The sequence below is a fragment of the Nycticebus coucang genome, chromosome 9, assembly GCF_027406575.1.
Source record: "Nycticebus coucang isolate mNycCou1 chromosome 9, mNycCou1.pri, whole genome shotgun sequence".
In the NCBI taxonomy this organism is placed as follows: Eukaryota; Metazoa; Chordata; class Mammalia; order Primates; family Lorisidae; genus Nycticebus; species Nycticebus coucang.
In genome coordinates this window covers 3,363,726-3,377,266 of record NC_069788.1, presented here as the reverse complement: position 1 = coordinate 3,377,266, position 13,541 = coordinate 3,363,726, and the positions used below count along the sequence as shown (strand labels likewise).

The window sequence follows — 13,541 nt, the reverse complement described above, 5'->3', positions numbered from 1 at the left end:
CTTTGTGACTCACACTGATTTTAACGGCATGGTGAGAGAGGGTTTAGTCAGGCCTCTTCACTTTTCATATTTGCTTTAATTCAGGCACAAAAATTCCTTCTCAGCTGCACTCAATGTCCAGGGGCATTTTAACCCTGATGTAAAATTAATCAAGCTGTGTCTAGCTGGGTTGTGGGATTGCAACCACAGATCACACTGGAAGCAGGAGAATTTTTCTTTGTTTCTTTATTCACTATGGCATTTCTCCACTAAAGGAGACGACGTTGCTCTCTGTCATCTTTCTTAAGATAATTTGCTCCCAGGGGAAGACAAAGCAGAAAAGCCACTGCCCACGCTCCGGCCAGCACAGCAACCACGACGGAAGGGGAGAGACGGACGTGTCAACCACCACCGCCTGGGGGTTATCTGGTCTCCATGAAGAGAGCTTCCCAGTGGATGTGAGTGGGTGAAATTGCTGTCACCCACAAAATGATTTTCATTACTGATTTCCCAGCAGACTTTTACTCATAGCTCTATCTTTATTACTCTGCATCTTGGCATATTAAATATGCTGAGATTCAATGAACAGAAATGAATGAGTAGTGGACACTTCCCAGTCATGCCCAAGCCCACCAGGGTTGTACATCAGTTACAGGTAACTGTCACGGGCCAGACACAGCAAATGCAGGTGTCAGCCCAAACAACTCTTTCATTTCTCTTTCTGGAATAAACTCCTCTAGGAATGTGACCTTGACAGTTTGTCTCCCCTCAAACTCCTTTTTAAAATCCTCTAACTAGAACTTTCAACATGGAGTGCTCACATGGGCCAACTGTGCAAAGTATGGATTCCTAAATAATATAGTTCCATGTTAGTTGTCTAGAGTAGCTTTAACAAGGTACCAAGGATTGAGTGCTTTAAAATACAGAAATCTGTCATCTCAGAGTTTTGGAGGCCAGAAGTCTGAGGCCTAAGTGTCAGCAGGGTGATGCCCCGGCTGCTCTATAAAGATGGGCCCCAGGCCTCGCTCCTGGCTCCCAGGTCCTGGGCTCGTGGCTCCTCATCTGCACCTGCTGTTCTTTCCATGTGACTGTGCCTCTATGTCCAGGCTTCTGCTTTTCATGAGGACCCAGTCCTCATCTTCAGTCCATCTTCTATAAGGGCCCCACTTCTGAACAAGGTCACACTCACAGGTACAGAGAGTTGAGACTTCAGTGTTAACCAGTTTGAAGAAAATATTTCAAATTGTATACAAAAGCAACACAATGTACCCCATGATCGCATTAATATACACAGCTATGATTTAATTTTAAAAATTGGCTATTAACTAATAAAAACCATTTCACCATATTATAAATGGTAAGCAATTGAAGGCCAAATGACTTTTTGTCAATAAATAATTGGACCCAATGGGAAAAAAAAAAAAGCAGGGAATGATATTGATAAGACAATGGATTGGGAGGTTTCTTTTCTCATGCGCCAAAGAATTAAAAATTTTATAATCATTCATGGAGGATATTTCGGGGAGGGAACCCCAGAGTCTGAGGTTTTAGCACCCCAATAAAAATAAAAGCAAGAGTGGATTTATTGAAGAGACCAGCCATAGATCTTGCTAACCACTTCTCAGGTGCCACCAAGAGACTGACACATGAGCCCTCTGAATGACCTCCCTGAAGATCGTGCAATCGCAGCAGCTGACAAACATGTCAAGCCCCTGTCATGCTTCCCCACATACGCAGTGAGCACTGCCCTGTGTATCCACGTGCACAGCTCACAACAGCTCCCGTGACAGCACATAGATCCACACGGCAGGTGGATCTTACAGTGAGCACTGCTCTGTGTATTCACATGCACAGCTCACATGAGCTCCTTGACAGCACATAGATCCACCTGCTGTGTGGATCAACTTCACTGCTTTGACAGAAGGCACTCAACCACGAGCATTTCAGGACAGACTTAGGGAAAACAAATAGAGGCAACCAGCACCAGGCCTGGCTTTGAAGGATCAAGAGAAGGCACACAATCCCTGAGACTATCCTCTGCAGAGCACACAAGAGGAGTAGAGTTGGTACACCCATAGCAAAGGTCTGAGAGACCTTCAGAATCTCTTGCTGGGCTTGCTGGCAAAGGTTTTTCCCTCCTGAAGTCAGTCAGTAAAGACGAGAGGAGGTGACTGCTTCATCAAATACAAAGTCTGCAACACACTCTTCAAGAAATACAAAGAATCAAGCAAGTATGACATCACCCCAGTAACAAAATAGATCCTTGAAGCTTTAGTGGACTGACCCCAAAGAAATGGAGATCTAAAAATCACCTGACAAATAATTCAAAATCATCATCTTCAAGAAACTCAGTGAACATCAAGAGAATACGGAAAACTAAACAAAACCAGGAAAAGAACACATGAACAACATCAGAAGTTCAACAGAGATAGAAACCACATAAAAAGAACCAAATGAGCTGAAGAATACAATGTCCAAAATAAATAATTCAACAGAAAGCTTCAATAGGAAAAATTGATTAAGTAGAAGGAAAAAGTCAGTTAACTCAAAGATAAATCATTTAAAATTATTCAGTCAGAGAATGAATTATTCAGTCACAGTAAAGTAAGTATCAGGACTTATAGACGTGACCTTCAAAACGAAGGAGGGATGAACATTATCCCAGACAAACAAAAGCTGATGGAGTTTATAACCAGACCTACCTTACAAGAAATGCTAAACATAGGTCTTCAAATTGATAAGGCACTGACCAGCAACACGAGAACATAGGGAGGTATAAAAATCACTAGCAAAGGTGTTAATAAAGAAAGAATAAAATTCAAAAGACTCTAGTAGTACTGTAATGTTGGCACACAAACAACTTTCAACTCTAGTATAAAAGATGAAAGTATTAAAATAACTATAGCTACAATAATTTCTTAATAGATACACACAATAAAAAGATACAGATTGTAAAATCAGTAACATAAACCAGGAGGGAGCAAAAGTGTACAGTCTTTGTATATAATTGAAATTAAGTCGTGATAACTTTAAAATACACTGTTATAACTATTCTGATGTTTTAGATAAGCCTTATTGTAATCACAGAGAAAAAAAACCTATAATAGATACACAAAAGGTAAAGAAATCAGAGACTACTACACAAAATCAAATAGCAAAGGAAAATCACAAAAGAAGAAGAAAGAAAGAAAGAAGGGAACCACCATATAGCAAGAACACAGTGAACAAAATGGCAATAGTAAGTCTTGACCTGTAAATTATTACTTTTAATGTAAATGGATTACATTCTCCAATGAAAAAACAGACTGGCTGAATGGATTAAACACACACAAACATACACACGGTCCATCCATCCACCTGCAATCTACAAGACACACTTCAGCTTTAAGGATATACGTTGGCTGAAAACGACGATGTGAGAAAAGTTATTCCATGTTAATGGTAACCAAAAGAAACCAAGGGCAGCTCTACTTATATCAGACAAAATACACTTTAAGTTAAACACTGTTCTGAGACAAGAACATCATTCTAGAATGATAAAGGAATCAATTCCACAAGAGGATACAACTATTATAAACACAGTGGGCCCTCCATATCCATGGGTTTGGCATCCACAGACTCACCCAACCATGAATCAAAAATGTAGTTAGGCCTACAATGGTCGCATCTGTATTGAATGTGTACAGACTTTTTTTTCTTGTGATTATTCCATTAAACAATACAGTCTAACAACTAAGTAGAAGAGTTTTCCTTTGTGTTAGGTCTTCTAAGTAATCCAGAGGTGATTTAGAGTATACAGGTGCAAATACTATTTCATTTTACATAAGAGATTTGAGGCTCTGAGGATGGGGTCCTGGAATCTGTCCCCAAGGACAGTGAGGGATGACTGTGTATGTGCTCAACAATAGAGAACCCTAAATATATAAAGCAAATATTAACAGAATGAAGGTAGAAATAAAGAACAAGGTGATCATAGCAGGGGATTGTAACATTCACTGTCCACAATGGATAGATCATCCAGATAGAAAATCAACAAGGAAACAGTGGAATGAACAATATCATGGAACAAAGGGCCTAACAGACACATACAGAACATTCTAGCCAACACCATCACGATACATATTCTTACCAAGACCACATGGAACATTCTCCAGGACATATCCTGTTAAGACACAAAACAAACTTAACAAATTTAAGACGACTGAAATTAGACCAAGTGTATATTCTAACCACCAAGGTGTGAAAGTAGGAATTAAGAAACATGCCTTTAAATAATCAATGGGTCTAAAAAGAAATGTTTTTTAAATATCTTGAGGCCAGGCACAGTGGCTCATGCCTGTAATCCCAGCACTTTGGGAGGCCAAGGCAGGAGGATTGCTTGAGACTAGGAGTTCACGACTAGCCTGGGAAACATAGCAAGACCTTGTCTCTACTACATGCCTGTAGTCCCAGCTACTCGGGAGGCTGAGGCAGGAGGGTCACCTGAGCCTGGGGGTCCAAGCCTCAAGTGAGCTGTGTTTACACCACTGCACTGTGGCCTGGGCAACAGAGGAAAATCCTGTCTCTATCAACAAACAAACGAATCTTGAGACAGACAAAAGTAGAAGCAGGACACCCTAAAATTTACAGGGTGCTACAAAAGCAGCTCTAAGAGTGAAGTTTAGTGTTATCAATGTCTAAATTAAGAAAAGAGAAAGATCCCAAATGAACAACTTTAATTCTCAAAGAACTAGGAAAAAACAAGAAGAAATTAAGCACAAAGTTAATAGCAGGAGTGAAATAATAAATGTTACAGGAGCAATAAATTAAGTACATAGTAAGACAAAATCTAAAATCTCAAAACTCAGAATTGTTTTTTGAAAAATTAAGTGACATTGGCAAACTTTTAGCTAAACTAAGAAAAAAGAGAGCAAACACTCAAACAAAAATATAAAGGAAAGGAAAAACATTGCAGCTGACGCCATAGGAAAAAAAAAAGAGCCAGAAAAAAGTACTATAAACAATTACTCTCCAGCAAATTGGATCACCTAAGAAGAAATGGGCAAATTAGCAGAAACAGACAACCCACCAAGAATGAATCATGAAGAAATAGAAAATCTGATCAACCCAGCGATGACTAAGGCGACAAAATCAGTCATCAATGTTCCCCAACAAAAAAAAAAACCCACAGGCCCAGAAGGCTTAACTAGTAAATTCTATGAACATAAAGACTTAATACCAATGTTGAAACTTTTCCAGAAAATTAGAAGGGAGACAACTTTTAAACTTTCTACAAGGTTTACATTACCCTAATACCAAAGCCAGATAAGGATATTCCAAGGAAAGAAAATTATGTGCCAATATCCCTGAAGAACATAGATGCAAAAATCTTCAATAGAAGTACACTGATTTTTAAAAAGCACATTAAAAGAATCATATGTGTTGATCAAGTAGGATTTATCTCTGGGATGCAAGAATAATTTAACATACACAAATCGAAAAATACAAACTCAACATTAAGAAGGATAAAATTATATGTTTATGTCAATACATGCAAAAAAGGCGTTTGGTAAATTCAACATCATTTTATGATTTTAAAAAAACTCTCAGGGAATTAGGCAAAGGGAAAAAAAGCAAAGCAAAAGGGAAAAGAACTCTCAGGGAATTAGGCACAGAGGAATGAATCTCAACATGATAAAGACCACACAGTGTATGAGGAATGGTCACAGAATCACACTCCTGGCAGAAAGCTTAGTTCAGGAATCAGAAATGAACGCCCACTTTCACCACTTCCTTGCAGCATAATCCTGGATGTCCTGGCCACAGCAACTGGACAGCAACAACAAATATAAACTGTCCACATCAGAAAGGAGGAAGTAAAACTGTCTCTTAGTTCATGACATGACCCAATAGCTAGAAACCCTCAGAGTCTCCATTTAAAAAAGAAAAAAATTGTTAGAACTTATAAATGAACTAAGTAAACGTTTTAAGATACAAAATGAACATATGGAGCCACGGGGCAGCCGGTCCAGAACAGAGGAAGAGATAACATCAAGATGCCCAAGAGTGAGGAAACTGTACTCCAAAATGATCCCAATGAAGCAAAGTGTGGAGCCCATAATTCTGAAACATCAGAGAAGAACCAAGAAGAGGAAGACTTCTGTTTAAATAACGACTCTCCTCGTCTAATAGAAACAATTAACGAAGTTTCCAGGATGAGCATTGCTCCTGAAATCATGGTAAACCAAGATTTCTACATGGAAGAGAATGTTTATCTCCAAACAGTCTGGAAGACAGGTTCATGGAGACATTGTACAATGTTTTTTGGGACCATTTAAGAGAACAACTCTTGAGTAATCCTCCCAAATTCACTTGTGCTCTTGAACTTATGACAGAAGTTAAGGAGGTTTTGCTATCACTGCTATTACCACGCCACATCCGCCTAAAAAATGAGATTAAAGAAGCTCTGGACGTGGATCTCCTCAAGAAGCAGAACCTGGAGCCCTAGACGTCTCTCGTCTCTCTAGCTACATTCTTAGTTTGATGACCCTGCTATGTGCACCAGTCCGAGATGAAGCAGTAAAGAAACTACAGAGCATAACAGATCCAGCACAGTTACTGAGGGGCAGCTGCCATGTTCTGGGCCTAATGAAAATGGACATGGCGAACTATACCATCCAGAGCATTCGACCCTACCTGCAGGAATATTCCATCCAGTATGAAAGAGCTAAATTCCAGGAACTCCTTGACAAACAACCCAATCTCCTTGATTACACCAAGAAATGGCTAACCAAAGCAGCCACAGACCTCATTACACCATGTCTGAATGCTCCTGACATCCCCAGCTCCTCCAGCATGGCCTGTTCACCTCCAGACAAGGCAGCTAAGAATTCAGATCCTCCCAATCCCATAATGGTGCTATACCAGGGCTACCTGAATCTCCTCCTCTGGGATCCTGAAAATGAAGAATTCCCTGAGACTCTGCTGATGGACAGAATCCGGGTCCAGGAAATGGGGTCCCATTTGCGCCACTTGACTATATTGGCCTCAGTCTTACCAGTGACTAGAAGTTTCTCTGGTTCAATTTTATTCAACTCACCTGGATTTGTGGATAAACTGAAATGCATAACCAAGGCTGTGACTGAGGAATTTAACTCCAAGCCTGAAGAAGCTATGTTGAATGTGAGTGAACAGGTGTCTCAGGAAATTCACTGTGGCCTCAAGGACCTGGGCTTTACTGCCCTAAGCAGTGAAAACACAGTATGTCTTATAGGACAACTCCAGAGCATCACCAAGAAAGAAAACTGTGTTCATAGTATCATTGATCAGCGCCTCCTTTTGTTTCTCAATGCCGTTTGGTTCGTGGCATGCAGGAGTCTCTGCTACACTTCCCTGAAGGCCTTAATCACATCAAAGGAGAGTTGACAGAACTAGGCCGGAAGTTTGTCAAGCTGATGCATCATAATCAGCAGGCATTTGGCCCATACTATGCTGGGATCCTAAAAAATGTCGATACTCTAGTTCAAGCACAAGAAACAGAAGTGGAACCTATCTGATAGTGCTGGACTCCGGCCATGGCAACAGGGACCCAGGAGAGAGGGCTCAGCATGTTCCTGAGATGATATCACCTGTGGCCAGCAGAGAAGCCAGCCATCTTCCTCACTACAGCCGGGATACAGGGCTGCAGGGGTCAGCATGTAAACACCAGCTGACCCAACCCCCTTCGTTAATAAACTTCTGAGCTGCAAGAAAAACAAAAAATGAACATATGAAAATCAATTGTGTTTCTATATACTAATAGCAAACTGTGTGAAAAAAATTAAGAAAGCAATCCCATTTATTAAGTAGCATCAAAAAAGATAAAATACTTAGGAATAAATTTAACCAAGGAGGCAAAGGATCAATAATCTAAAACTATAATACATTGATAAAATCAATTAAAGTAGATGCAAATAAATGGAATAATGCCCATGTTCACTGAATGGACTAATTAATATTGTTATAACATCCGTTCTGCCACTGCTGAACTGCAAATTAAATGCAATCTCCATCAAAATCCTGGTGGCATTTTTACAGAAGTAGATAAAATAATGCTATAACTCATATGAGACCACAAAAGACCCCTAATAAGCAAAGTAATTTTCAGCAAGAAGAACAGAACTGAAGATATCACACTTCTTGATTTCAAATTTTATTGCAAAGCTTTAGTTATCAAAACAGAAACAGAGACCAATGGAACAGAATGTAAAGCCCAGAAATCAACCCACTCATTTTCAATAATTTTTGACCCAGGCACCAAGAGTCCCCCATGGGGAAAGGATAACCTTTTGAATAACTGTTGATGAGAAATCTGGACATCCACATGCAAAACAATAAAGCTGGACTCCTGTCTCACACCCTGCACCAAAATCTACTCAGAATGAACTAAGACTTAAACATAAAACTCCAAGAAGGAGGCCGGGAGTGGTGGCTCAGCTGGTAATCCCAGCACTATGAGAGGCCAAGGCGGGTGGACTGCCTGAGCTCACCAGTTCAAGACCCCATCTCTAAAAACAGCTGGGCGTTGTGGCGGGCGCCTGTAGTCCCAGCTACTCAGGAGGCTGAGGCAAGAGAATGGCTTGAGCCTGAGAGTTTGAAGTTGCTGTGAGCTGTGACTCACGGCACTCTACCAAGGTGGATGATAAAGTGAGACTCTGTCTCAAAAATAAATAAATAAATAACCCTCCGAGAAGATTTAAGAGGAAAAGCCCCTTAACCTTGATTTTGCCAGTGATTGTTTAGATATAACACCAAAGACACAGACAAGAAAAAGTACAAATAAGCAAGTTGGGTGACATCACACTGAGAGGCTTCTGCCCAGCCAAGGAAACAATCGGCAAAGTGAAAGTCAGCCTGTGGAGTGCGAGAGAACATTTGTAAACCATACACAGCAGAACTCCATAAGGCGGCCACCCAGGGGACTGTAACGAGCTGACTGGCACACAGGGGCTCAGCATACCGGAGCCCCAGGCAGTTGCAGTGATACGTCTTGTCCAGTCACTAAAGTGAGCTCAACTTACCAGGTGGACAGTGTGTGGAGGACGTCAACTCTGCAAGTTCTACTGTGTTTGATGAGCAGCTAATATCCAAATAATAAGGACTTCATGCAGCCAAATGGCATAAAAATAACAATTAAAAAATGAATAAAGGACCTGAAAAGTTATTTTCAAAAGAAGACACACAAGTAGCCGATGGGCACATGAAAAGGTGCTCAGCGTCGCTCCTTGTCGGGGAAATGCAGATCAACCCTCTAAGCAGGGGTCCTCAAACTACAGCCCGCGGGCCCCAGGTGGCGGTGTGATTGTATTTGTTCCCGTTCTGTTTTTTTTACTTCAAAATAAGATATGTGCCGTGTGCATAGGAATTTGTTCATAGTTTTTTTTTTAAACTATAGTCCAGCCCTTCAACGGTCTGAGGAACAGTGAACTGGCCCCCTGTTTAAAAAGTTTGAGGACGCCTGCTCTAGAGTCACCTCACACTCACGACAATGCCACTATCAAGAGAAACCAGAAGCAAAGCAAAAGGGAAGGACCGGCGAAGATACGGAGAAAAGGGACTCCTCGCGCACTGTGGATGGGAATGCAGGTTGGTCAAGCTACTATGGAAGAGTATGGAAATTCCTCAGAAGATTGAAAATAGAACACACACCAGAGCCAGCTACCCCACTTCTGGGTATCTGTCTACAGGACGGAAATCAGGATGTTGAGACGCCTGCACGCCCACGTCCGCTGCTGTGCTGTTCACTTTAGCCAAGATACGGGGACACCCTAAATGTCGTTGTGAGAATTGGATGCACAAAGAAATTGTGGGGTGTGGGTTTATACAAACACACACACAGTGGAATAGTGTTCAGCCTCAAAAAGAAGGGACGTCTGTTCTTTCTTTTCTTTTCTTTTTCTTTCTTTTTGCCAGAACAGTAATTCCTAAAGTAAGTTAAAGAAAAAATAGCCACTGTACATAAAGATGAATCACAAGCCACTATTTGACCATGAATGGCATGACAGAATGTGAATACATTAAGAAAAACATTTGCAGAGAATCTTTATTTTTCTCTGAAATGTGTTAAGAACTATCTGACAAGTATATCTAAGGTCATAGTCGGTATAGCTTGTACTCTAATTGTAAATAAAGGCATTAAAAGAGAAAAAGGAAAGGGAATTCGGTCACTTGTGACAACATGGATGGACATGGAGGATGTCATGGTAAGTGAATTAAGCCAGACACAGAATGACACTGACCACTCGAGGGGCTGTACCAAACTGGCCACCACAAGGTGGGCAACGCCAGGAACTGCCGCGGAGTGCATGTGGTGCGTGTCTGGTCTGTGAAAATTAGACCAACTTAAGGGCGTGGTCAGTGTAGGGAGGTGGCCGACTATGGAGGTTCTACTGTATTGCGTAATTTCACCCATATGTAGAAGAAATAGCAAGACTCACAATAGAAGAGAACAGAATGGTGGCTGCCAGGGGACAGGTGGAGGAGGAAATGGCCAAAGGACACTTGAGAAGTAGAAAGTTTCAATTATGCAAGATGCGTTTGGGAGAGCTACCAGACACCGCAGTACCTGTAGCTCACAATACTATACGATATGCCTAAAATTCCTGTGAGAGTAGATTGCATGTGAAATGTTCTTATGGAAAAAACAGTAAGTGTGAAAAGAACCAGAGGAAACTTTGGGAAGTGACGGATATTGTCATGGCTATTATGGGTGTATAATTATCCCCAACACACGTACACATCAAATGAGCACAGCTATCTACGCATAACTCAATAAGGTGTTTTTATAAAAAGAAATGAAATAGAAAATATGCAATCTCTGCCGGATGAAATTACCACACGTTTTTGAGAAGGGAGGCGAGAAACCTTTGACGTTGATAGGCTATAGACCAACATGGTACAGAAAAACATTTAAAACGGGCTTTTGATAATGTTTTACAAGAGGAGGCTTACCACTCAGAATTGTGCAAGCTTTCTTGTCTTCACATGCGAGGTAGAACATTTACTCTTATTTTTTTGGATGTTCCACAGGACGTTACATTCACTTCTAACATCACATCATGTTTTCAAGCAGTTTCTCAGACCAACTTAAAGCCTCTACAGAAGTGATTGAGGTTGAATGAGATCCTAAGTGAGGGGCCATTAAGTCCTTATAAGAGACACCAGAGGGTTCTCTCGCTCTCCACACACTCACAAAGGGGCTGTGTCAGCACACAGCCAGGTGGCCACTACCTATGAGGCGAGGGAAGCGGCTTAGGATGACATCTACCTGGCCAACACTCCATCCTGGACTTCCCCAGTCTCCAAATAAAATTTCTGTTGCTGATACCACCCACCACTATTGCCGTGGCATTTTATTAGAACAGCGTCAGCCAACTAAAATACACCTCCATTCACGCCTTCAGATTCTCACCCGACAATTGTATTTCCTGGATCATTAGATAATGAGGATCCCATCATCACGCTAGTTCTCAACGTTTATCCCACAAATATACTCTCACTTTTTATAATTTTCTAATAATCATATAGAACCATTTTTTTTAAGAAAAAAAGACAGATGTTAGAGAAAGAACGTGAAAGAGTCATTTCAGCAAGTAACTAACTAGCCATTTGATCCAACTTCACAGCAACGCAGGAGAAAATAGACTTAGTTAGGAGCTGGAGAATAGAGGCAGCAGGAAGAACTGGGTCAGGGCCTCTGTGCCGCGCTGTGCAGAGTCTGTGCCTGAACTGAGAAAAGCACCCATTCCCCAAGTTAAAAACAGAAAGTGAAATTGTTACTGCACATCCAGACCCAGGGCTGATGGCCAGTCTGGTCAGGGGAAGATAGAAGTGCAGGCAGCTGCCCCCTCTGGTATGATTAGGCGACTCCATAAAGCAGTGATGAGAGCTTATCTCGCCCCATCACACCTCTCGGTCCAGACTGGTCCATGCCAGCTGCGTCATACAGAATGGGGATTTTTAGAAGGCTCTGTCAAAAGAGCATCTCAAGCCCATGGAGAATACTACTCATCCCTTTTAGTCATTCAATGCCAAATCAATTCTGGTTCAAGACCAAAACTAATGTTAGAAGAAAAAAGTTTTCAAGTATTTGTTTATTTTAAAAGAACAAAATCTCCTCCAAAGAATAGTGGAAAGTGTAATCCTTCTTCCCACAGGGGTGTGGAGTGGGGTGTTATGTGAGGCCAGGCCTGAGAGAAAAGACAAAAAAGCCCTCCCCCCCATTTCCAGACTAGCCATCTGTGACTTAAAAAGGAGGGAAGAAAACAGTCTTGGAGAATTTTTGGCTTCCCCTTTGCCAAATCTTTGAGAGTTCAATTTCCATCCAAACTGTGAAAGGGACATAATTATTTCCACGTCTGACTAATACGCACTTGTTTGTGAACGGCCATAATCCTGTAACCCATCTGGACCAGGGTCTTGGTGTGTACGAGAGCTGTCAAAAAAGTGAGAGCTGTTTTCCTCCTGGCTCCTCTGCCGGCTGAGTCACCACATCCCTGGGCAAGCTGTCTCCCCTTCGCGTACCCACTCCTAAAAACAGGACGGCGGTGATGTTCCCGACCTCCTTACCCCACTGGGACACTGTCAGCGTTAGCAAGCAATAGACCCATATTGTTAGAGTAGATAGGAGGAAGATTGCTTAAGTATTAAAAGATTGTTTTTCCCTCCCAGAGATGGATGTTTCACCTCCACCTTAAAACTCCTAAATAGATCACGGTCCACAGAAAGGACACGAGAGTTCTCACAGAGGCACGGTCCTGAGTGACTTTGTGGGATAAATCTTTGGAATATTTCTTATTAAAAAAAAAAAGTTTTCTTATAAAAAAAAAAAAAAGACCATTGATGTTTTATCTGGGGTGGCCTTTTTACACAAGGCAAGCAAATAAATCATGGGTTGAACTATTAAGGAAAAGTTATCACATTATAGTAAAAATAACTCTGAACTGCAAGGTTGAGGGAAAAATCCAGATTCTATATCTTGATCACTCGCTTTTTACAGTGCAGTTACCCAGCCTCTCAACCTTGGTTTGTTCATGTGAGGAATGAGAAAGTATGGTAATAACAGTTACTGAGTGTAGGGTACTGAATTGGACCATAATTCCTGGAAATTACAAAACACCATGCAAATACTAGGTTTTGCTCCACTGTTGAACACACTAGCCCATCTCTCTGGTCCTCACAGCATCACTCCATTTGCTCTAAGGACAGTGGTTACTCCAATTTTCTTGGACATAAAAAGAGTGTCCAGCATCTGCCGCATAATTAGAGCTCCTACCCGGCCATTTTTCACTTTGACAGGGGGAAAAAAGGAAGGGAAGGTCCGTGTTCCATGTTTAGACCATCCTTTGATTCAGACGTGAAATGAGAGGTTGCCAGCCGAGGTGGGTCCGTGCTGACTCAGGAAATGCACTCGCTCCTTCCGAGGGGCCTCAAGCTCTGCCTGGGGCAGGGCGTCCCCTGTAGCACGGCTTGGAGCACGGGCTAAGGAAAAGGTCTATGCAATAAGGCTTTCAACATTTTCAAACACTGGCGCTCAAGAACGCAGT

At 41.6% G+C, this 13,541-nt stretch overlaps 1 pseudogene; it reads left to right on the top strand.

Moving 5' to 3' along the window:
* LOC128593884 (T-complex protein 11 X-linked protein 2-like) overlaps positions 1-7,423 on the top strand; it is a 39,149-nt pseudogene extending 31,726 nt beyond the window's left edge.
* The last annotated feature ends 6,118 nt before the right edge of the window (positions 7,424-13,541 follow it).